The sequence below is a fragment of the Ictidomys tridecemlineatus genome, chromosome 7 (genome assembly GCF_052094955.1).
Source record: "Ictidomys tridecemlineatus isolate mIctTri1 chromosome 7, mIctTri1.hap1, whole genome shotgun sequence".
Classification (NCBI taxonomy): Eukaryota; Metazoa; Chordata; class Mammalia; order Rodentia; family Sciuridae; genus Ictidomys; species Ictidomys tridecemlineatus.
In genome coordinates, this window is record NC_135483.1 from 127,980,339 (window position 1) to 127,987,578 (window position 7,240).

General features: G+C 42.3%; 1 long non-coding RNA gene across 1 annotated transcript; it reads right to left on the reverse strand.

Annotated features, from left to right (window-relative positions):
• Nucleotides 1-288: 288 nt before the first annotated feature.
• Nucleotides 289-6,137, reverse strand: LOC144365543 (uncharacterized). Its single transcript, XR_013424089.1, has 2 exons — nt 5,666-6,137; nt 289-2,212 (listed from the first exon to the last, which is right to left on the reverse strand). It is a non-coding gene; the product is annotated as an uncharacterized LOC144365543 (long non-coding RNA).
• Between the last annotated feature and the right edge of the window lie 1,103 nt (nt 6,138-7,240).

Consider the following 7,240-nt stretch of genomic DNA (forward strand, 5'->3'; position numbering starts at 1 on the left):
TATTTTCAAAGACAGGGCTCCTGTTGCCAGCACAGCAACTTTCTATACGGCTATACCTGTGAAAATGCATGCCCCTGGGACATTCTGAATAATCTGACATATCTAGATATCTGACGGCAGCCAAATGTCTCAATATTAAACTCTACATTTTGTCTGTGTGACAGAGTTCTCAGAATTCTCCAGATTCTGGTTTGCTCCTGAGGGCACACTTGTTGAAGTTTTAGGGGTGATAATCATGCCCTGCACTGGTTATGAATTAATTAGAAACAGTCACAGGATTCCAACAGATGAAGATCAAAAGATCAGATTTATTTCCAGTAAACACAGATTGCAGAGTAGAGTTTGGACTCTGACCACAGTGAGCCTTCCTACCATCCCCTACCTAACTGAGTTTATCTGACACAGAGAAGACAGCTGAATCTATACCTGGGTGCCAGGTTTCAAAGGTGTGAATTGTAGCTATTACCACATAGAGTAAGACACTGCCACTAGGAGAAGACAGGTTTTCTTGAGAGAAAGAAAGCTGCCTGGCTGCTCTTCCCCACACTCACCTACCCAAGACGACTTTCCTGCTCCCAGAGTATCTATCTACCTTCCATTCCCACGGTTTCCTTCCTTTCAAACAAATACCCAATGTTATTTACAAAAGAGCCTCGTCTTCCATGTTGTCCAGCTGTCTCTGGAAGCCAGCCCCAACCTCAACTCCAGCCAAGCATAGGACTTCTAGCCCCCTTGCAAGTGACTGGTTCCAGAATTTAGACATCAGCCATTAGTGCCCAGCCTTCCTCCAGAGCCTGCTGTTGAACCAGGGATGGACACATGATACAAACTAGCAGGTTCAGATTGAGGTGAGAACTTTTTTTTTTTTTTTTGGAGTGGAGGGAACTGGGGATGGAACTTAGGGGCACTCAATCACTGAGTCACATCCCTAGCCCTATTTTATATTTTATTTAGAGACAGGGTCTCACTGAGTGGCTTAGTGCCTCACTTTTTCCTGAGGCTGGCTTTGAATTCACAATCCTCCTGTGTCAGCCTCCCCAGCCACTGGGAGTACAGGCGTGCATGGAGGGGAGAACTTTTGTTCAAAGGTTGGAACAGAGATTTCTTAATGAGGAAGCCTGTTGTCCCTGAAGCTGATGGAAGTCATCTTGGAAACAGATTGAAGGAAAGGTCAGATAGAGGGTGGAAAAACTGAAGAGCAGAGGAAGATTCTTAGCCCCAATTATAATAAATTTGGTCTGGATTCCATTGTTATCCTTACCAAAGATGCTTATTTTCCTATTGTTTATGCTGGTTATGCCAGTGTCCATGGCATTTCCAGCTAAAATAATTCTCACCAATAAAGTCTTCAAATATTGTTCCTACAGGTGAGTAGAAGTTGTCACATGAAACCTGAAGAAATTGGACTGTCTCCACTCACCATCGCTACAGTTTAATTTATTAACGTTGCTCTTCAAGTATGTGCATAATTAATTGGGCACATTACTGAAACACTGTGTCATTCTTGACACTCAGAACCCCACATGATACCTCACAGAGGAAACATGCTAAACAAACAGTTTCAGTTGGAGCTGCACCACCGTTTTTAGCAGATACATTATCGTTATATTAAGTTCAGATAAACAGAAACCTCTAGAATATTTTTGATACACAGACATTTTGTCCCCATCTTATGTCTGAACAATTGTTTGGTATATGAAGTTTTCCTTTTTAAACATTTTTAACCTCAATAAGGATGATATTTATTGGTGTTCAGCCTAATAGATTCCAGCATGGGCTCCACTTGGTTGCAATCATTTTTTCATCATGCCAGTTTTTCTTCTTAGTTTAGTATCACCTTTAAAAAAAAAAAAGATAGATATTCCTTCTATGTCTTCATGACTCAAATAGCAAAGTGTTGACTATACTAGAAGCAGGAAGAGGAATCGACACAGAATCACTGCATTTCTCTCTCTGCATTGAATCCTGACCCATAAAATAAGAACTTCTGCCCTTCCAAAAAATATCAGCATCATAACTTCTACCACTTCCAGCTCCCTTCCTCCATCTCCAGCCATGCTTGGTGGTTGGTGAATTATAGAAAAGAGACTGAAAATGCCCGAACAAGCCCTCTCTGAGTCCTTTGAAGTTGTCTTTGTGTAAGCAGCAAACAATCTCCTCCACTGACATGGTGCTGCCCTTGGAGCGGAAGCCAACAATCCAACAGCTGTGCCTACAAATGGAGAGAGAAGTTAACTACGTGCAGGTTGGGAGATTAGCAAGTATTAGGAGCCAGATTATGTGTGGACACATAATAAGCTGCATTCTCCCATCAAAACAAAGGTGAGGGTTTCTTCTCCATCTGGTAGACACCTGTATTTTCTTATCCAAAGCTTCAGAACTTATACAGGAACAATTTGCTATTAGTTATTGCATAGTAAATCTGATTGTTCAACAGTTTCAAATCTATTAGACTGTTATTATTGAGAACTTCAACATATACCAGATAAAGTAGGTCTATGACACTCACCTAAGTTGTCACTTTAATAGTCTAATTTAAAAAGGAAAAGAGGGGCTGGGGTTATAGCTCAGGGGTAGAGCGCTTGCCTTGCACATGTGGACACTGGGTTCAATCCTCAGCACCATATAAAAATAAATAAAAATAAAGATATTGTGTCCATCTTTAAAAAATCTTTTAAAAAAGGAAAAGAAATGAGTTTAACTCATTTGATTCAAAATCATGACATTTTGAGCAAAGTCAACATAACATGAAATGGTAATAATGTTTTTAAAAGTAATTATCTGTTGATTAATGAAATTTAGATGAGTACTAGAAAGAATTGACCTCTAATTTATACATTTGTAGTCTCTATGATTCTCATTTTCCTCACTTCTTGAAAATCAGATTCCTATTTTGTTGTTGTTATTGTTGTTTGGGTACTGGGGATTGAACCCAGGGGCACTTAACCACTGAGCCATAGTCCCAGCCCTTTAAAAATATATATTTTATTAGAGACTGAGTCTTACTGAGTTGCTTAGGACCTTGCTAAATTGTCGAGGCTGAGTTTGAACTCTTGATCCTCCTGCTTCACCCTCCCAAGTTGCGGGGATGACAGGTATACACTACCTTGTCCAGCTCCCAGATTCCTATTTTTTTGAAGTCTCAATCCTTTGAGACACAATTTTCTGAGATTGCCCTCTGTGCTGGTTGGATGGTACTTGGATTTCCCTTCACCCTGTAGTGTGGTAATTCCCCAAATCTGGAGACATGAACTCACAAAAACCACAGGTGAACTCTTGCCAAATCATATCTCTTTGGGCATATTAAAAAAACATGATGGTAACAACTTTTTCTCAAACATTCAACCATGTGTGAGCAATTTGGAGATATATGGTAGATATGATCTGGCCAGACACAGTGGTGCACCTCTGTAATCCCAGCTACTCAGGAGGTCAAGGCAAGAGGATTGAAAGTTTGAGGCCAACCTCTACAACATAGCAAAAACACTGTCTCAAAATAAAATAAAGAGGGCTGGGGGGTGTAGCTCCATGCTGGAGAGCTTGTGTAGCACATATAAGGTCCTAAGTATGATCCCCTGCACAGGAAAAAATGATTGATCTGTACTGTATGCTATGGATTTTCCTCCTCTGTTCATTCCAGGAAGGCAGTGGGGCCATTGCTTAGCTGAAGTTGAAGCAATTTGAGGTAGCTTTCCTTCTCATCTTCTGTGAAAGGCTGAGGTTGTTGAAAAAGTTATTCTGTGAGTCCTAGAGGAAGAGAAAAGGGGTCCTAGAGAAGGAGAGATCTTTCCCTGACAAAGAAGAGTTTTAGTTTGGTGGTCATGATGCTTTTCTCCAGGAGAAGTAGCAGGACCACAAAGGGTATGGCGTCTGGCTTCCCTGAACCCCACAAAGGAACAGAGCTCTAGGCTTCCCCAGACCACGTGGGGGTAACAGAGAGTAACAGAAAATGTAACATGAAGATAGATATTTGGTAAAGGTTGCTAAAGTTCACTAATAACTATTTGTCCCTACCAGGCATAGTTAAAATCTATTTCTCTGCCAGCCTCTGTATCTATATGGAATGAAATGACTGAGTCCAGTTTCGCATGGGCTGAGGTCAAGTGTATGATTTTACGGTGTGACCTTTAAAGAGGTCCTCATGATTTATTATTAGTGTTTGGTACTCAGGATTTGGAACTCGGAACACTTAAACACTGAGCCACATCCCCAGCCCTTTTCATTTTTTTTTTTTTTTTTTTTTTTGAGAAAGTGTCTTGCTAAGTTGCTTAAAGTCTTTCTAAGTTGCTGAGGTTGGCTCTGAACTTGTGATCCTCCTGCCTCAGCCTCCTGAGTCACTGTGCCTGGCTTCTCATGATCCACCTTCAATCCTTTTTTTGATCCCAGTGCTAGGTAGCAAAGGATTCCAAAGCCCAGATGATAACAGAGCCTCATTGGAAAGGGCTTGGATCTTTGAGTTACTACTTGAAGGCCGGCAGCCTGGGATTGCCCAGGAATATCCATACTGGACCTTCTGTAAGTAAGGAATGAAGTTAACTATCTTAAGACAGTGTGAGTTTCGGAGGGTTTTTTGTTTTTGTTTTTGTTTTTAAACTTTACATAGAATTAGTTTTAATTATCCTGCCTAATTAAAATGTCCTACCCTTCTTTCTCTGCAACATATATGCCTCCCAGATGCTTCTAGGAAGAGAGGAGACTCAAATAATAGCTGAGATTGAATTTCTCACTGGCTCAGTGGGACCCTTAGAGGTCCATTTCATTTGATTTATAGAAACTAAATTATTTGAAATGAGACCCGACATTGGAGACTAAGATTTCCATCTCTCCATCTGAACTCCTTTTTCTTTCTGGAAAAGACATCCACGGTGGGATTCTGGTTTCTTTCACCAGGGCCTCGGCACACTCATCAGGGAGGTTCATCCCCCCCAAACACAGCCGTCAGCTTCCTGACCCCCTCCATCCTTTATTCTCAGCCCTTCCATGGGACAGCTGTGAATCTTGGCCAGCAAGGAGTTAAGCCTTTCTTTCAGGTCTTTTGCTCCTTCCGCCCATTAATTAGATTGAAATTTCAACTTCAGGCTGTGCTGCTCCTCTCTCGCTAGCGCTGTCACCTGAAATACTGCCCACCACACAGGAGCTTTTGACAGCCAGAGCTGTTCAAAAGCCTCTCCATGCCTCTATTCCAGGAATAACCCAAGGAAAGGACTGCTATCTGTGAAAGCTAAGTGTGAAGCCCTCTCTGTCCACCGCTTCAAAAGAAGAACTACCCGTCGGCCTGCCTTATTTTGTATTATAGCTCCTCTTTGTCAATGAAAAGTCCCAGCTCTCTATTCATTATGAAGAATAAAGAGCTTTTCAAGTGTGAGTTGCTAAACCCAGAAGGGAACAGAGCTATTTTTAAGAAGGTTTCAACTCTGAGCTGTTGCAGCAGGGCCAGCCTGCCAGCAGAGGAGGTCTCCCAGGGAGGCCGAAGGCAATGGCAGCCTCTCTTCAGGAGGGTATTCAGGAAGGAAGCTCCCGGGGGTGGAAACATCCCAGCTCTCTGGCCCACAGACGGCCCTGCTGGCTTCCTACCTGGCTCCTCTAGACAGAACACGCAAGGGGGTCCGGGAGGACTTTTCATGCTCACCCATTTGAGGTTTGCCTGCAGCCTTAGATTTCTCACCTCCACTTCCTCCACAAGAGGAAACCATCGGCTTGGTTCTCCTCCGGGGGGCACCGGGAGGAGGGGGTGCCTTTATGTCCTCTCCTATCTTCGTCAAGCCATATGCGACTGGCAGCCACCACGCTTCTCTCTGCAGGAAGAGGATAATCAGAGCTGGATTCCCGAATGAAAGGAGGAACACGCAGAGTCGCCTGTCTCCTGTCCAACAGCAGCGACATCCTCTTGGCCTGGGTCTGACCAGAGCTCTTCTGAAGTCGGTGCAGGTTAGGGGCGGAGAGTTGAAAGATCTGGGTTCAAGTCTGGCCTCTGAGCCTCTGCCTCCTCTGGGTGTGATGAGGAGGACAGTACTTTGCTCTCAGCAGCGCTGCAGGAGGCTAACCCATCCTCCCATGGGTAGGGAAAGGGCTGTCCCCTGCTTGCATGGCAATCATTGTGTGAAGGTTGGCTGGTGAGGCGTGCACTCTGATGCCTATGGAGGTCAGACAGTGGTGCCCCTGGATGACAGAGGAGATATTAACCATGTGACATAAACTACTAATGATTCAACATTAACCAGGAATAATGTTTCCTACCCTCCCATTCCTTTCACCAGAGAGGAGGGGCAGGGAACTAAAACCATTCCATTATTCTGATAGCATTGGGGAGTAAAAAGCCAGTCATGGATACTAACATGGTGAGAGAGAACCAAAATGTTCAATACATTCATAGAAAGAGTGGCAAAAGGCAGTAGAAACCGTTATTTTGTTATGATGCATCCTGTACCACAGAGGATATATGAAAGCCTGCAGAAATAAAATTCAGTAATTTTGTTAAAGGAAAAATAATGATAGCCAGGAAAACTATAGGGAAATAGTGTGATTAGGGCTACAGGAAAAATAGTGTATATCTGTGCAAGGTGATAAAGTTCTACTGTTATTGAAATGGGGTAACTAATTAGACTCTGAGCTTCCAGGAGGCCAAAGCAAAAAGGGAAATGTGATCTGTCACCAAATTTATGTATTTTCATAAGGAAACTCTCACCACCACCAATTCCTGGTCCTTTTTTATCATAAGACTCATAAGCCTGGATATTTATCTTCAAGAAAGAGAATATTTAGGGAGTTTCATTATGGTCTTCTTCAAGTATTTGATGGGCTTCCAAGTACAAAATGGAAAGATTGCTTTGGGTAATTCCAGATCACAAAACGAGAATCAATGAGTGTAAGTTAAGGGGAACAGATTTTGGTTAAAAATAAAGAACTTTCTAACAATTAGAGTTGTCCATAAATGGAATGAGCTGTCTGGCAAAGAAGTGAGCTCCCTGTTACTGGAAGTGATCAAACAGAGGCTGGCTAACCATCTGTTAAGGATGAGAAGGATTTGCGCATAATGAGAAAATTATGCAACAACATAATACAAGGCTCTTCCTGACAGTTTTATTTATAATAGTAGGGAAAAAGTAGAATCAACCTAAATGTCCAACAACAGGGGATTAGTTAAGCTATTTATGGCACTTTTCTATGACTTATTTTTGACATATTTTACAGATATTAAAAATTGATGAAACAATGACCTGGGAAAATGATGAAAATCTAC